Here is a 17,185-nt window from a genome sequence, read left to right as displayed (position 1 = left end):
CTTGCAGCTTTCTTCTGGTAGCTTCAAGGGATCTCACCTGAACCTCCAGGGCCCTGACTCATGTCCCTCCTCCACTGCCTCCCTCGTGGACCTTCTTTGCTTCTCAACCTCATGCCTGCCCCACTTTTGCCCTTTGCCCTTGCTGTCCCCTCTGTTCATCCTTGTGGATTTCTCCCTCACTGGTCACAAGACTGTGTTCAAATGCTTTTTCTCATTGAGGCCTCCCTGAGGTCACCTGACTGAAACTGCCAGGCTGCACACCATCCCTCACTATGCCTGTATTCCTTTTCCTCTCCTGGGCTCCTGGACCTCTGGTATAAAGTTTACTTTCCACTGTGCTAACTGTGATCTTCTGTGCTGGGGCATCAACTCCACAAGGGCTTGGTCTGCTTTAGTTCCATAATATCCACAGCACCCAGCACAGGGCTGGCTTTGAGTGTTGAATAAATATTTGCTAAATGAATAAAAGAAGGAAAGAACAACATGGTTGGAAGACAATCATACCTCATTTGAAGAAGAAGAAACTGAAGCTCAAAGATTTCTCAGGCATCTTAGTGTGTTTGGGCTGCTATAGCAAAATATCATAAACTGGGTGGTTTATAAACAATAGAAACTTATTGTTCACAGTTATAGAGACTGGAAAGTCCAAGATTAAGGTGCTGGCAGGTTTAATGTCTGGTGAGGGCTCATCTACTGGCTCTCTTTGTTCTTACCTGGTGGAGGGAAAGAGGGAGTTCCTGGGACCTCTTTTGTGCCAGCACTAATACAATTCATAATGGCTCCACCCTCGTAACCTAATCACCTCGCAAAGATCTCACCTTTTATAGTATTGCATTGGGGGTTAGGATTTCAACAGATGAGTTTTGAGGGGAAAACAAACATTGAGACCATAGCATCAGGTCATACTGCTTTGGACTAAGATAACGAATTCTCAGCAAGTTAGTTAGAGAAGCCATTAGAAATGTTGGTTCCCTAACCCCTTGCTGCCCCATGGCTATCTCTGGAAAATGCTGAGGCCCAGGACAGGCAGCATTTTGTCCAGCTTTACATGGCAAAGCAGGTGAGAGGCTCCTCTTCTATCAGGAGGAAGTATCAGCACCACATCCCCATGCCTGCCTGCTGCTCCTGAGGAAGACCCTGATCTACTACCAGGCCACAGGCACTGCCGTGGAAAAAGTGGAAAACATGCAAGAATAGGTGTATAAGCAGAGAGATATAAGAAAAAACCAAAATGAAATACTAGAAATAAAAAACATAGTAACAGAAATGAAGAATGCCCTTGATGGGCTAGCTGTTACATGGGACACAACCAAGGAAAGAATTAATGGAGTTCAAGATAAGTGAATAGACACTACCCCAACTGAAATGAAAACAAACAAAATCTGTGGGACAATTTCAGAAGATATAACATATGTGTAACTGGAACACCAGGAGAAAGGAGAACAGGGCATAAAACATATATTTGAAGTAATAATGGCCAAGCACTTTATAAGTTAAAGGCAGACAACGAATGACACATTCAGAGAGCTAAGAGAACAATGAGCAGCATAAATACCAAAGAAACTACACCTAGGCATATTTATGTATTCAAATTGCAGAAAAACAAAGACACAGAGAAAATTCTGAAAGAAGCCAGAGGGGAGAAAATTACCTTTTCTATAGAGGAGAACAAAGATAAGACTTATATCAGACTTCTCACTAGAAACCATGCAAATAAGAAGAGAATTAATATTTATAGTTTTGAAATAAAAAAAACTCCACCAACCTAGAATTCTGTATCCACCAAAATTATTCTTCAAAATTTAAGGAGAAGCAGCAAACAAAATGTGCTTCCATGAGTGAATGGATAATAAATTGTGGTAGATCCAGACAATGGAATATTATTCAGTGCTAGAAAGAAATGAGCTATCAAGTCACAAAAAAACATGGAGCATCCTTAAATGGATATTGCTAAGTGAAAAAAGTCAGTCTGAAAAGGTTACATATTATATGAGTTCAACTGTAGGACATTCTGGCAAAGGCAAAATCATGAAGATAGTAGAAAGAACAGTGATTGGCAGGGGTTCAGCAGAGGAGGATAAATATACAGAGCACAGAGGATTTTTAGAGCAGTGAAACTCTAAAAGTGAAGAGTGAACTCTAATGCAAGCTGTTAACTTCAGTTAATAAAAATGTATCAAGATTGGTTCATTAATTTTAACAAATGTACTAACCAATGCAAGATGTTAATACAGGCATAACTTGGAGAGATTGCCAGTTCTGTTTCAGGCCAGTGCAACACGGTGAATATCACAATAAAGTGAGTCAGGTGAATTTTTTGGCCTCTAAGTGAATATAAAAGTTATGTTTATTCTACATTGTAGTCTATTAAGTATTCAATAGTATTATGTCTAAAAAAATACATACCTTGATTTAAAAATATTTTATTATTAAAAAATACTAACCATCATCTGAGCCTTCAGTGAGTTATAATCCTTTTGCTGGTGGAGGGTCTTGCTTCAATGTTGATAGCTGCTGACTGATCAGGGTGGTGGTTGCTAAAGGTTGGGGCGGCTATAGCAGTCTAGAAAAATTGGGCAACAATGAAGTTTGCCACATCAGCTGACTCTTCCTTTCGTGAGATTTATCTGTAGTATAAGATGCTGTTTGATAGCATCTTGCCCAAAGTAGAACTTCTTTCAAAATTGGAGTTAATCCTCCCAAACTTCTGGCACTGCTTTATCAACTAAGCTCATGTAATATTACAAATACCTTTTAACAACGTTTATGGCATCTTTATCAGAAGTAGATTCCATTTCAAGAAATCACTTTCTTTGCTCATCCATAAGAAGCATCTCCTCATCCATTCAAATTTTATCATGAGATTGCAGCAATTTGATCACATCTTTAGGCTCCAATTTTAATTCTGGTTCTCTTGCTATTTCCACCAAATCTGCAGTGACTTCCTCCATGGAAGTCTTGAATCTCTTCAAGTCATCTATTAGGGTCGGAATCAACTTTTCCCAAGCTCCTGTTAATGCTGATATTTTTACCTCCTCCCATGAATCGCAGATGTTCTTAATGGCATCTAAAATAGTGAGTCCTTTCCAGAAGGTTTTCAATTTACTTTGCCCAGATCCAGTGAATGAAATATTATCTTAGACAGCTACAGCCTTATGAAATGCATTTTGTAAATAATAAGATGCGAAAGTTGAAATGACTTCTTGATCCATGGGCATAAAAGCATTTTCATCTCCTTGTATATCTCCATCAGAACTCTTGGGTGACCAGGTGCACTGTCAATGAGCAGTAATGTTTTGAAATGAATCCTTTTTTTCTGAACAGTAGGCTTAAAATATTTAGTAAACCATGCTGTAATTAGATATGCTGCCATTCAGGTTTTGTCGTTACATGTATAGGGCACAGGTAGAGTTGATTTTGCATAATTCTTAAAAGCTCTAAGGTTTTCAAAATGGTAAAAGAGCATTGGCTTCAATTTAAAGCCACCAGCTGCATTAGCCCCTAACAAGAGAATCAGCCTGTCCTTTGAAGCATTGAAGCCAGACATTGACTTTTCTTCGCTAGTGATAAAAGTGCTAGATGTCTTCTTCTTCCAATATAAGGCTATTTTATCTACGCTGAAAGTCTATTGTTTAGTGTTGCTACCTTCATTAATTAGCTGTATCTTCTGGATAACTTGCTGCAGCATCTATGTTATCACTTGCTCCTTCACCTTGCACTTTTAACTTATGGATATGGCCTCTTTCCTTAAGCCTCATGAACCAACCGCTGCTGGCCCAAACTTTCTTTCTGCAGCGTTCTCACCTCACTCAGCCTTCAGAGACTTGAAAAGAATTAGGGCCTTGCTGTAGATTAGGCTTTGGCTTTAGGGAATGTGGGTGGTTTGATCTTCTATCTAGACTGCTAAACCTTTCTTTATGTCAGCAATAAGTTGACTTTCTTATTATTATGTGTTCACTGGAGTAGCACTTTTAATTTCCTTCAAGAATTTTTCATTTACATTCACAACTTGGCTAACTATTTGGTACAAGAGGGCTAGCTTTCAGCCTATCTTGGCTTTCAACATACCTTCCTCACTAAGCTTAATGATTTCTAGCTTTTAATTTAAGGTGAGAGATGTGCAGCTCTACCTTTCACTCACATAGAGGCCATTGTAGGGTTATTAATTGGCCTAATTTCATATTGCTGTGTCTCAGGGACTTGACAGGTCTGAGGAGAGGAAGAGAGATGGGGAAAGCCAGTGAGTGGAGGAGTCAGTACGCACACACATTTATAGAGTAAGTTCACCATCTTACATGGGTGTAGTGGATCGTGCCTCAAAACAATTATAATAGTACCATCAAAGATCACTGATCACCATAATAGAGATAATCACAATGAAAACGTTAAAATATTGTGAGAATTTCCAAAATGTGACACAGAGACATTAAGTGAAAAGATGCTGGTGGAAAAATGGAGCTGATAGACTTCCTCAGCACAGAATTGCCACAAACCTTCCATTTGTAAAAAACACAATAACTGCAAATACAATAAAGTTAAACAACAAAACAAGATATACCTGTAATAGAGGAAACCATGTGTGTTGGGGGGGGTGGAGAGGGATGAAGGAGAACTCTCTGTACTGTATGATCAATTTTTCTGTAAACATAAAACTTCTCTAAAAATTAAGTCAATTTTTAAAAAGTAATGCAGAAAGACAGCCAGTGAAACGTTTGGGTCAGGAGTTAGGTTTGTTTTCTAAAAGTAATAGAGTTATATTTGGCAAATGGAGGTAATGAGCTCTCAGCTGATACTAACTACATGACTATCTTGACTTTACTATTTTCATTTTTATAGAAATCTTTTCGTGTGTGTATGTATAGATACAGAAACTTGGATCTACATAAATAATGAGAGAGAGAGTCAGAGAAGGAAAGAAAGTAGAATAAAAATATTTTTGTATTCTTCATTAATCCAAAATGCAACTTCCTTTTTAAAGGATTATTATTTTTTAAAAAATATATTGAATGATTATAACTTACAGGTAAGAGAAATGAATGACAGCAATGTTGCAAGAGATGGGAGGTAGTTATTAAGAATACTCTGCCATAAAATACCTGCATTAAATGTGAAACAGAATAGTGTTTGGAGGTTGACTTAAATTAGTTTAAAATGTATATTGTAACCTCTAGGACGAACACTAAAATCTTTAAAAGGAAGTGCAATGGGTACACTAAGAGAGAAAGTAGAGTGGAATCATGAAATACTCAATTAGAACAAGAAAAGGCTGAAAAGGAGCCTCTGGTAAGAATAAAAACAGTTATAAACATGGTTGATATTAATTTAAATATGTCCATAATCACTTTAAATGTGAATGACCTAGGTACACCAATCAAAAACAGAGATTGTCCCCAGGTGCGGTGGCTCACGCCTGTAATCCTAGCACTTTGGGAGGCTGAGGTGGGTGGATCACCTGAGGTCAGGAGTTCAAGACCAGCCTGGCCATCATGGTGAAACCCCATCTTTGAAAAAACAAAAAACAAAAACCAAAAACCAAAAAAAAACAGAGATTGTCAGAGTGGATAAAATACAAGACCCAACTATATGTGGTCCACAAGGAATATACTTTAATTATAATGATTATCATAATTTAAAAGTAAAGTGATGGAGAAAGATATACCATGCTAACATTAATTTTTGAAACATGAAATAAGTATGTTAATTTCAGGTATAGCAGACTTCAGAGCAAGAAAAACTATCAGGCATAAAGAAATACTAAACAATGATAAAGTTAATTCTCCAAGAAAACATAACAATCCTAAACATGTATGTACATAACAGTAGATTATTAAAACACATAAGGCAAAAACTTACAGAACTGCAGAAAGAAATAGACAAATCCACTACATAGTGGAGTCTTCAACACTACATCAAAAATGCAGAAACAATAAGCATGTACTTGATCTGAACAGTATTATTAAATAAGTGGATATAATCGGCATTTATAGAATGCTCTATGCAATAATGGCATAATGCACATCCTTCTCAATCTTACATATAACACTAATCAAATTAAACCACATTCTGAGCCACAAAATACACCTGAAAAATTTTTAAAAATAGAAATCACGCAAAATATGTTCTGGGACCTCAATAGAAGTGAAACATATGTCAATAATGGAGAGCTTGATAAAAAAAATCCCCAATATTTGGAAATTAAATGATAAACTTCTGAATTACATAGGGATTATGCGGATTCACTTAAGGTGGTGGAAAAATATTAAGGAAAAAATATTAGAGAAAGTTATAGAATATAGTCTTAAACTTTTTTGGAAGGCTTAAAGGTTTTTTTTTAGAATTCTTGGCTGAAGGCAGACAGAATCTCTTTGCAGGAGGCAGAGAGATTAAGGTACAAAGACAAAAGGATGTAAGTAGTTTACCTAACTAACTTGTTTACATTAACCTTTGATCATTCTGGATGGCTCTTTCAAGGATAAGTCGAGCAAGGATATTACTCACTAATGGTGTTTGCTTTAAGCATCAGAACCTGTCCTTTAATCTCCTCACTCTAGTAGTGTTGACTCAGAGTTTTTGTCATTTAATATGTACTTAAAGACCTGAGAAGCAAGTGTGTAGGGGCTGGTGGCTGTTTACAACACTCTTTAAAATGCCTGTAAGCCAGCCAGACACACTCAGTTGAAGTGGCAAAGGATAATATCTGTGTGTCAGTGTACTTCATTCATTCATCGTTGAGTCGGAGTCTGCAGGACAGCTCCTGAAGGTGGTGACCCTGACAGAGGTGCCCAATGTAGGGTGACTCCGACAATGGGTAAAAAAAAAATCTTAAGAAAAAATTTAAAATATTTGAACTAATAAAAATAAAAATTTGTGAGATGAAGCAAAGGGAAACTTACAATATTAAATCAATTATTGCAAAAGGAGGCTCTAAAATTAACCTAAGCTTCTACCTTAGTAAAATAGAGAAATAAAAATAAAAATAGCTAAAGCCTAGAACAAATGAAGAAATGATAAAAATTAGAGGAGAGAGGCCTGGAAAGCATGTATTCCATGGCTTTCCTCTTTCCCTTTGTATTTGTCATTTTGGCAAATTACTGGAAGATGATGGGTCTGGCCAAAGGCTGATTTTGTTTTTGCGTCACATTTTCTGGCTTCTCTGCATGAGAATCTTGGATTAGATGATGGACATCATGAAGGTTATATTATTTAGTGTCTCGACTTTGTAATCGCATCTGCTGCTGCTGTTGCTGCTGCTGCTGCTGAGACACGTATCACTAACCATCATGAGCATCCTCCTGGATGACTCATGTCATCCAGACTGGAGTGCAGTGGCACAATCTTGCCTTATGTGATTGCGCCCCTCAACATCAAACAACTCTCCCACCACAACTTCACAAGAAGCTGGGACTACAGGCCTGCACCACCAGGCCCGTCTAATTTCTGTGGGGACAGAGTCCCAACTATGTTAGTTAAACTAGATTTAAGCGATCCTCCCACTTTGACCTCGAGTGCAAGTTCTGGCAACTAAGAGCCACCACACCTAGTTAGGTCTGTATAATTTTAAAGCTTAAGTACCCCTAAACAACAAACTAATGGTTGACCCAGTGCTCCAGGGAAATTCCCTCAAACAATGCGGAAGTGCGCTTTGACAGGTATTGCTTCTGGCAGGCGCTTGCTAAGACGGCAACGACAGCAGTAATGTATGTTCAGTAGTGCACAGCCTTTTCTGAGGTAGTAGGTGGCTCCGAAAAGAGCCTTTTGTTTCTTGACTTAGGTCATAGATGTGCCAAACAGAATCCAGAGAAATTACTTTGAGATTTATGGTGGTGACTCTCAGTCTTCTTGGGCAGCAGTACTGCTTGAATGTTGGGCAGGACTCCACCCTGTACAATTGTCACGCCACCCAACAGCTTATTGAGTTCCTCGTCATTGTGGATAGCTAGCTGCAGATGTCAGGGAATAATGCACAAGTTTTTTGTTGTTGTTGTTATCGCGAGACGCATTGCCGGCCAATTCAAGGATTTCTGCAGTTAGCTACTCCAACACTGCCCCCAAGCATACTGGCGCGCCCGCTCCTATTCGCTCTGCATAGTTGCCCTTGCGAAGCAGGCTGTGGATTTGACCTACAGGAAACTGCAAGCCCGCCCTAGAAGAGCGGGACTTAGCCTTAGTTCGTACTGTTCCTCCCTGCTTCCCGCGTCCAAACATCTCTTCGGGGAAAAACCGCAGCAACCAAAAAATGAGGCTCCCATGGTCACTACTGGGCCTATTTATAGTCTAACTGAGGTTGGACTTCGCTCTCTGATTGGTTAATGACCATTCTACCCAATCAGAGAGTCTTACTAGAAACGCCTTATTTGCATTCACGGCACTTCCCATTGTCCAATCAGATTTTGGATACCCAACACCCAGTTGAGGACCGTGCCTATAAATACTGCAGTTTTGCGTCTCACCAGTTACCTGTTTACCGGGCAGGCTTTGGAGCAACGGTGCTGCGGAGAAAAGAGCTGTAACACTCTAAAACAGCTGCTTGACACTATAAAAGAGCTGTAACACTCTAAAAGAGCTGCTTAACACTTGAAGAGCCGTTAACACTCTAGAAGTGTGCGGTAAGCCATGCCGGAGTTATCTTCTAAAGGAGCCCCCATTTCCAAGAAAGGCTTCAAGAAGGCTGTTGTGAAAACATGGAAGGAGGGCAAGAAGCGGAGGAAGACCCGCAAGAAGAGCTAGTCTATTTACATCTACGAGGTGCTGAAGCAGGTCCATCCGGACACTGGCATATCTTCCGAAGCCATAAGCATTATGAATTCCTTTGTCACTGACATCTTTATCATATAGCGAGTGAGGCTTCACGCTTAGCTCACTACAACAAACGCTCCACCATTACTTCCAGAGAGATTCAGACAGCAGTGCGTTTGCTGCTGCCGGGAGAGCTGGCTAAGCATGCCGGTTCTGAGGGCACCAAGGCTGTCACTAAGTACACCAGCTCCAACTAAGTCTGCCTAGTAAACGGAACCCAAAGGCTGTTTTCAGAGCCATTTCAAATACACTGAAAGCTATGCATTTAATAGCTGAGCAGTGGCTCACGCTTATCCCAGCATATCCCAGCACTAACTTTGGTGGGGTGCGCGGTGTGGCTGGTGGATCATCTGAGGCCAATTAGCTAGGCGTAGTGGCGGGGTCCTATAATCTGCCGCTGCGGAGGCTGAAGCAGAATCATTTAAGCGTGGGCGGTGGGAGTTGAGATGGACGTTGCTAGTCCATCTGGGGCGACAGTGAGACTCCGTCTTAAAAGGTGGACCAGGCGGGGTGACTTAGGCCTCTAATCTCAGCACTTTAGGAGACCCAGGCGGGCGGATTGAGGTCAGGAATTCGAGACTAGCCTGGGCCAACATGGTAAAACCCCATCTCTACTGAAAGTACCAAAAATTAGCTGGGCGTAATGGTGAGCGCCTGTAATCCCAACTACTCGGGAGGTTGAGGCAAAAGAATTACTTGAACCCGAGAGGCAGAGGTTACAATGAGCAAAGATTGCTCTACTGTATTCTAGCACGAGTGACAGTGCATCTCAAAAAGTGGATGGGGCGGGTAGGTCAACTAGTTAAAAGACTGGTAGTTTTGTCTAAGCCACGTGCTGACACCGGTAAGTTTAAGGTTAGCAGTACATATGTAAAGGTGCACAGTGCAGCGATGTAGACACCTTGCACAGTGACTCCAAATTTTGAGACCCTACAAAAGGAATAGTGGGGAGGGAGTTCGTTTTTGTGTCGTAGGTAAGTCAAGATATGGAAATGATTTGGGGAACTCTGGAGAACCCACCAGTCTGGTTAGCAGGATTGAAACGAATTTAAAGTGTTCTGTAATTTTCTTCGGTTTATAATAGTTTCATTGAGTTACTGGATTTTGGACTACATTTTGTAAGAGCGTGAAAACGCATCAAATACTACCTGGAAACCTGTGGTTAGCTGGAATTCTCAATTTAACTCATGTTCGTTTTAACTTTTATCTTTCAGTGAAATTTTGGATGCGTATATGCTTTTTTAAAACTACCATTTAATAGGATATATCAATGTACGGAGACCCATTAAAATAAGTGCCTCCACACTTTTGTGCACAGTAAGACAGCCCCCACACAACCCCTGCATGCTTTAGCTGGGAAATCTTCCAAGGAGGTGACAAGTGGGCGGGGAAGGGACATCTTTGCCCACCTTGTGTTGGCGGTGGGATCATATGTAATTGGGGATTCCTGCTTTTGTAACACCCTGGAAAACAGCAGGTATCACACAGCTGCCAAATAAACTTGTGAAGTTTGTGACCACTATCAAAAAAAAAAAAAATTAGAGGAGAAATAAATGATACTGAAAACAGAAAAACAATAGAGGAAAATAAATGAAACTGAAAGCTTCACTGGCTTGTTGAAAATATCAATAATCCTGATAAATCTTTACCCAAGCTAATCAAGAAAAAAAAGAGAAGACTCAAATTAGCAATATTAGAAATAAAAGAGGGACCATCAGTACTGATCCCACAAATTTTCAGAGCGTAATAAATATGAAAAACAATTCTTTGCCCACAAATTTGATATCCTAAGTGAAATGAGCCAATTCCTTAAAAGACACAATCTGCCAAAATTCACACATGAAGAAATAGACAATCTGAATTGAGTGAAGAATTGATAACCTTCCAAAATGGGAAGTACCAGGTGCAGATGGGTTCACTGGTGAATTCTACAAAACAAGAAAGAAATTATATCAATTCTATATACATCTTCAAAAAAAAAAATAAGAGAACAGAATATTTCCTAACTAATTCTATGAGTTCAGCATTTACCCTAATACTAAAACAAGACAAAGACATTACAAGAAAGAAAAACTACAGAATATCTTCCATAAATTTATATGCAAAAATTCTTAACAACATATTAGCAAATCAAATCTGACAATGTATAAAAAGTGACCAACTGAGATTTATTCCAGAAGTGCAAGGCTAGTTCAACTTAAAAAAAAAAATCACACAAGTACAGAAAACCAAATACCATGTGTTCTCTCACTTATAAGTGAGAGCTAAACACTGGGTACTCACGGACGTAAAGATGGCAACAATAGACACTGGAGACTATTACAGTGGGGAGGAAGGGAAGAAAGCAAGGGTTGAAAACCTAACTATTGGGTACTAAGCTCACTACCTGGGTGATGGTATCATTCATACCCAAACCTGCACATCTACCCTGTGAATCTAAAATAAATGTTGAGATTAAAATCAGTCAGTCAATATGATCCACTATATCAACAAACTAAAAAAAAGAAATCATGTTTATATTAATTGATGCAGAAAAATCATTTGACAAAACAAATACTCATTTGTAATATTAAAAAGAAAAACTTTTCAGCCTACAGGAATAGAGGGGAACTCCCTCAATTAGATAAAGAGTATACGTAAAAAACTGACAGCTAACATCGTGCTTAATGGTGAGAAACTGGATGCTTTCCACCTAAGACTGGGACTCACATTATTTTATTTCGGGACCTACTAAGAGGTTATAGTCATAAAAAATTATGTGTACTGGTTTAAATTATGTGTCAATTTGACTGAGTCATGCAGTGTTCAGATATTTGGTCAAATATTCAGACTGTTTCTGTGAGAGTGTTTTTGGATGAGATTAACATTTAAATTAGTTAACAGAGTAAAGCAGATTGCCTTCCCTAACGTGGGTGGGCCTCATCCAATCAGTTGAATACCTGAATAGAACAAGAAGGCTGAGCCTCCCCCAAGTAAAACAGAATTCTTTCTGCCTGACTGCCTTTGACTAAGATATCTGCCTTTTTCGAGCCTTTGGACTTATTCTGAAACACTGGCTCCTCCTGGGTCTCAAGCCTGAGAGCCTCTGGACAGGAACTACACCATCAGCTCTCTTGGTTCTCAGGCATTTGAACTCAGGCTTTGGGACTCAGACTGGAACAAAACCATAGGTTCTATTGGGTCTTGCAGGGTGACCTAGACCTTGGAACTGCAGATTTTAGGATTTACTTGCCTTCATAATCTCATGAACAAATTTCTTTTTATATACCTATCTCCTCTTGGTTCTGTTTTTCTGAAGAACCCTGACTAATACAGATTTTGCTGCTGAAAGTGGTTCTAGTGGAGCAGAATTTTAAGGATGAGTTTTCCTGAATTTGTTCTGGGGTTTCTAGAATAGACTTTCTAATCTGAATACATTTAAAATGCTAATGACTCTATTTATAGAAGTAAAAAGAACTCTACCAGAAACCGAATTTCTTGGCACCTTAATCATGGACTTCCTAGCCTCTAGAACTGTGAGAAGATAAGCATCTGTTGTTTAAGCTACTCAGTCTGTGACATTTTGTGATGGTAGCCCAAGGAGACTAATACAGATTTTGCTATCAAGAAGCTGAGTGTTGCTGTAACAAATACTAAAAAATGTAAAGTGACTTTGGAACTTGGTAGAGGATGAAAGAGTTTTGAAGTGCATGCCAGAAAAAAGCCTAGATTGTCTTGAAGGGACTACTGGTAGAAATATGGACATTCAACGTGCTTCCAGTGATATCACAGATGGAATGAGGAACATACTATTGAAACTGGAAGAAAGCAAATCCTTGTTATAAAATGACAAGGAACTTAGCTGAATCATGTTCTAGTGTTATTACAGGACCACCAGGTTCATATGCCCGCAGTGCAGTAACAGACCGATAAACAGAGACAGCAGGGTTTGTGGCAGAGAAGGAGCCAAATGTTTGCAGGGCAGCCAAGCAAGGAGATGGGAAGAGATCCTCAAATCCATTTCCATGAGGAGTTCTGGGCTGGGATTTTTAAGGGAATCGTGGAGGGCAAGGGGCTAGAAATTGAGGTTTTTGATGTATTGGGGGAAAAGGATGAAATAGGATGTAGAAACAGCATTCTTTGATGAGTTAGCTCCTGCAGGGCCATTGAGACCAGTTGACATCCATGGTTTCACTAGTAAGCAGGACCAGAAAGAGTACCTCACACGGAAAGCAATGTTTCACAATGTTTGAGTTATCAGCCATGGAGCAGTTACAGGGAGCTATTATTTTGTGACAGGGTCTGTGTGATTCTGAGGCAACAGGCACCAAACAACTATGCAGAAGTTGCCAGAGAGCATGCTGACCTGCCACAAGCTTAGTTTGTTTTCACTTCTCCCCCTCCTTTCTTCCCTGATTAATTTTATAATGTTTATAGGGACGGTTTTAGTGTTTTGTGGAAGGTAGAACATGCAAATGATGAAACTGGATATTTAGCTGAGGAGATTTCTAAGCAAAGTTGATGGTACAGCTTGGCTTCTTACTTCTTATAGCAAAATGTGACAGGACAGAGATAAAGTGAGAGAAACATTAAGCAAAATGGAACTAGAACTTTGAAAATTTTTAAAACTTCTCAGTCTATCCATATTGCAAAAAATAAAAACCTTTTTCTGGAGAGAATGCTAGAGGTGTGGCTGGAGATTACCCATGGAGTTAACTATCTCAGCAGAAGCCAGAAACAGAGATGAGATTATTCCAGCAGAGACACTGCCTTCTTGGACCAAGGGGAACAGAGACAGAATGGAATGAAGAAAGTTTTCAGAATTCTGGGACTGAACAGGGGGGATGACAAAGTTATTTGACTGTGAACATGCTTTATCCTTTAAGAGAAAGGAAGAATGGCCCTGAAGGTGATTCAAAGGCCATCAGGGCTGCTACTCTCACCACAGTTCCAGGGAACAAGATGACTTCCTACTTGTTTCAGAGGGTGAGGGTCCTTTCCTAAGCTTCAGCAGGCCAGGCTGTCCCACCAGTGCCTCAGTGGCAGGACCGCCAAAGACCCATGGGGGCAGAGTGGCCACACAGAGCCAAAAGGGCAGGGCCATGGCTGAGAATCCTTTCAGGTGATTCTGCTGTGCCAGTGTGCCCAGAGCATCAACCAAAGAGGATTATTCTTGAGACTTAAGAGCTAATGGAATTTCCCTTGCCAGGTTTTGGACTTTCTGGGGACCCATCACTTCTTTATTTCTCCTAATTCTCCCTTTCGGAATAGGAATATATATCCTATGCATGCCCCACTACTGTATTTGGGAAGCACATCACTTGTCTGGTTTTACAGGTTCAAAGCCAGAGAGGAATTCTGCTCCAGGATGAGTACCTCAAGCATCACCCATACTTGATTGAGCACATTTTTAGGTGAGACTTTGAACTTGGAATGATGTCAGAATATGCTGAGAATTTGGGAGCTGTTGGAATTAGGTGAATGTATTTCACATGTGAGAATGACATGAATTTGGGGGCCAAAAGGCAGAATGTTATGGACTGCATTGTATTTCCCTGCCCCAAATTAACATATTGAAGCCCTAACCCCGCTCCCCCCATGTGGATTACATCTGGAGATGGGGCCTTTAGGGTGGTAAGTAAAGACCCTATCTCCAAACAGGAGATGAGTTCATAAGGGTGATCAGGCCTGTGTCCTTATAAGAAGAGGAAGAATGACCAGAGATCTTAATTTCTCTCTTTCTGCATGCACAGGGAAGAGGCCACATAAGGACAGTGAAAGGTGGCCATCTACAAACCAAGAAGAGAGGCTTTCAGAAAAATGCAACTCTAACAACACCTTGATCTTTCACTCCAGAACTGTAAGAAAATATGTTTTTGTTGTTTAAACCACCTACTCTGCATTATTTTGTTGTGGAAGCCCTAGCAAACTAATACCACATAGCACTGGTAAAAGAATAGACACACAGATTAGTAGAACAGAATAGAAAGTTCAGAAATAGACCCACACAAATGTAGTTAACTGATCACTGGCAAATGAGCAAGGCAATTCAATGGAGAAAGCATAGTCTTTCAATATATGTTGCTGAACAGTTGGTCATTCATATGGAAGAATAAAAAGAAGCTGCACACTGAGACTTGACACAAAAATTAACTCAAAATAGATCATAGACATAAGTAAAAGCAAAACTACATAACTTCTTGAAGGAAACAAGAAAACCTACATAACCTTTAGTTTGGTGATACTTTTTATATAGAATACCAGTAACACATTCTATAAAAAAGGATGAATTGAACTTTACTAAAATTAACAGCCACTACTCTGTGAAAGACACTGTTAATAGAATGAAAAATAAAAACAGGGCATACATTAGGAGAAAAGATACGCAAAACACATATCTGATCAAAGACTTGTATCCAAAACATACAAAAAAATTCTTGAAACTCAATAATAAAAAAACAAACAACCCAATTTAAAAATGGGCAAAACATCTAAGCAGATACCCCACCAGACAAGATATACAGATGGTAAATAAGCATATGACAAGATGCTCAACATATGCCATTAGGAAATTGCAAATTTAAGCAACAATGAGATGCTATTGCATACATACTAGAATGGCCAAGCAAAACAAAACCTGCCAACACCAACTGCTGGTGAGGATGCAGAGCCACAGGGGCGCTCCTTCATTGCTGGTGGAAGTGCAAAATGGCACAGTCATTTCAGAAATTTGGCAGTTTCTTATACAACTAAACATAATCTTACCATATGATCCAGCAATCACACTCCTAGCTTTTAACCAAATGAAATAAAAACTTACATCTACACAAAAACTTGCATGTGAATGGTTATGGCAGCTTTATTTGTAATAACCCAAAGCTGAAGCCAAGATGTCCTTTAACAAATGAATGGATAAACAAACTGGCACATGCACACACTGGAATATGATCCAGGGGAAAAGAAAGAAGTGAGCTGTCGAGCCATGAAAAGATAAGGACGACTCTTGAATGCATATTGCAAAGTGAAAGAGGCTAGTCTGAAAAAAATTATAAACTGTGTTATTTCAATTATATGAAAATTTGTAGAGAACATGGTGAGAAGCTGCCGCCAGATCCAGCCCTTGAAGCAGGGGAGAAACTCTCTCTCCACCCTGCCTCGGTGCCCTGAGGGCATCAGCGGTCTCTCCTAGCCCGGACCCGCAGGCCTAGATGAAGCCCAGACGAGCCGCCAGGACGCAGAGCCTTTGGGTGGTGGTGGGTTTGGCGGGGTGGGAAGGTGGATGTAGGATGCATGCTCATCTGTCTCTCTAGGCCTAGAGCCACTAGCCCCAGGTCCTGGGGTGACAGCTGTCCCAACTGGGCGAGGCCTACCTAGTCTTGGTCAGGCAAAGGACTTAATAAACCCTGGATCATGTCAGCCAGTAGCGTCCACCCGGCCATCAGTCTTCCTTCTACTTGACCTTGATGTTGCAGAGAGAAATGGTAGAAGGACATGCTGCAGTTGGCACGTTGGAAATGCCCACCACCCTTTGGGAAGATTTGCTGGCCGTTTCTAGAAGGCGTTTGTATATAACATGAAAAAGCTGCTCTCAACCTTCCCCCAAGCATTTAAACGAAAATGTTTGCTACATCTGGAGGTTGCCCACATATTAAAGAAGGGAATTAAATAATAGCAATAATAGTGAAAACAAAAGCTTATAATTTGTAGTTTCTGTATAATAAAGTAAATTTTACTGTGTTGTGTGCTGTTTAATGTAAAACCTAACCCCCAGCTCTGCTTAAAATTAACAAACTCCCTGTAAAACCTATCATATCTATTCTCACCACATTCTCAGCAAAGTTCCCAGGCATCTCAAGACTCCCATTTTTCTTGCTGACCAGTTGAAAGGTCACAGGGCAAGATAACACCCAAAAAATGTACAATGCGTTTCTCAAAATGCTATATTTCAAATGTAATGTACATCACAAGACATGTTGCAAATGAATGAACTGTTCTTTTTTCTGGCTTCTGTAAACCTGTTAGCTGCTACATCATCCTGGATGTATAAAAGTACCCCATTTTCTTTCTTTGGGGCTCAGACTTGGAATGGTAATCCTCTGAGCTGGTGGCCACCTTAATAAAATCCTCCTGTTTCGCCCATTGGTCTCTCCAGTCTCCTGGATATTTTGTAACAGTGTGATAAAGAAGAGTCAGAAAAACACACATCTTGTAAATGCCCATTTGTTTAAAAAAGGTCATAGAAAATAAATGTCTTCTGGAAATGACTTTGAAATGGTCGTTAGAGCACCTCTGGAAGCCACACCAGGATCAACCTGTCCACCTCTGTTCCGTGGGTTAGCGGGCATGCCTGGAAGGCCTGCGGCAGAGGAGAAGGCTCTAGGCCAGACTGGGTGTACTGAAAAGCTACAGA

General features: G+C 40.0%; 2 pseudogenes; one reads left to right on the top strand and one right to left on the bottom strand.

The window, feature by feature from the left end:
- Positions 1-7,586: 7,586 nt before the first annotated feature.
- Positions 7,587-8,205, bottom strand: LOC105725189 (histone H2A type 1-A-like; annotated as a pseudogene).
- Positions 8,206-8,613: 408 nt separating this feature from the next.
- On the top strand, positions 8,614-8,993 carry LOC105725322 (histone H2B type 1-A-like; annotated as a pseudogene).
- The last annotated feature ends 8,192 nt before the right edge of the window (positions 8,994-17,185 follow it).

Source organism: Aotus nancymaae, unplaced genomic scaffold (assembly GCF_030222135.1).
Source record: "Aotus nancymaae isolate 86718 unplaced genomic scaffold, 86718_ANA_hifiasm-v0.15.2.pri h1tg000041l, whole genome shotgun sequence".
NCBI classification, from domain to species: domain Eukaryota; kingdom Metazoa; phylum Chordata; class Mammalia; order Primates; family Aotidae; genus Aotus; species Aotus nancymaae.
The sequence above is the reverse complement of the archived record's forward strand: the minus strand, read 5'-3'. Positions and strand labels throughout refer to the sequence as shown.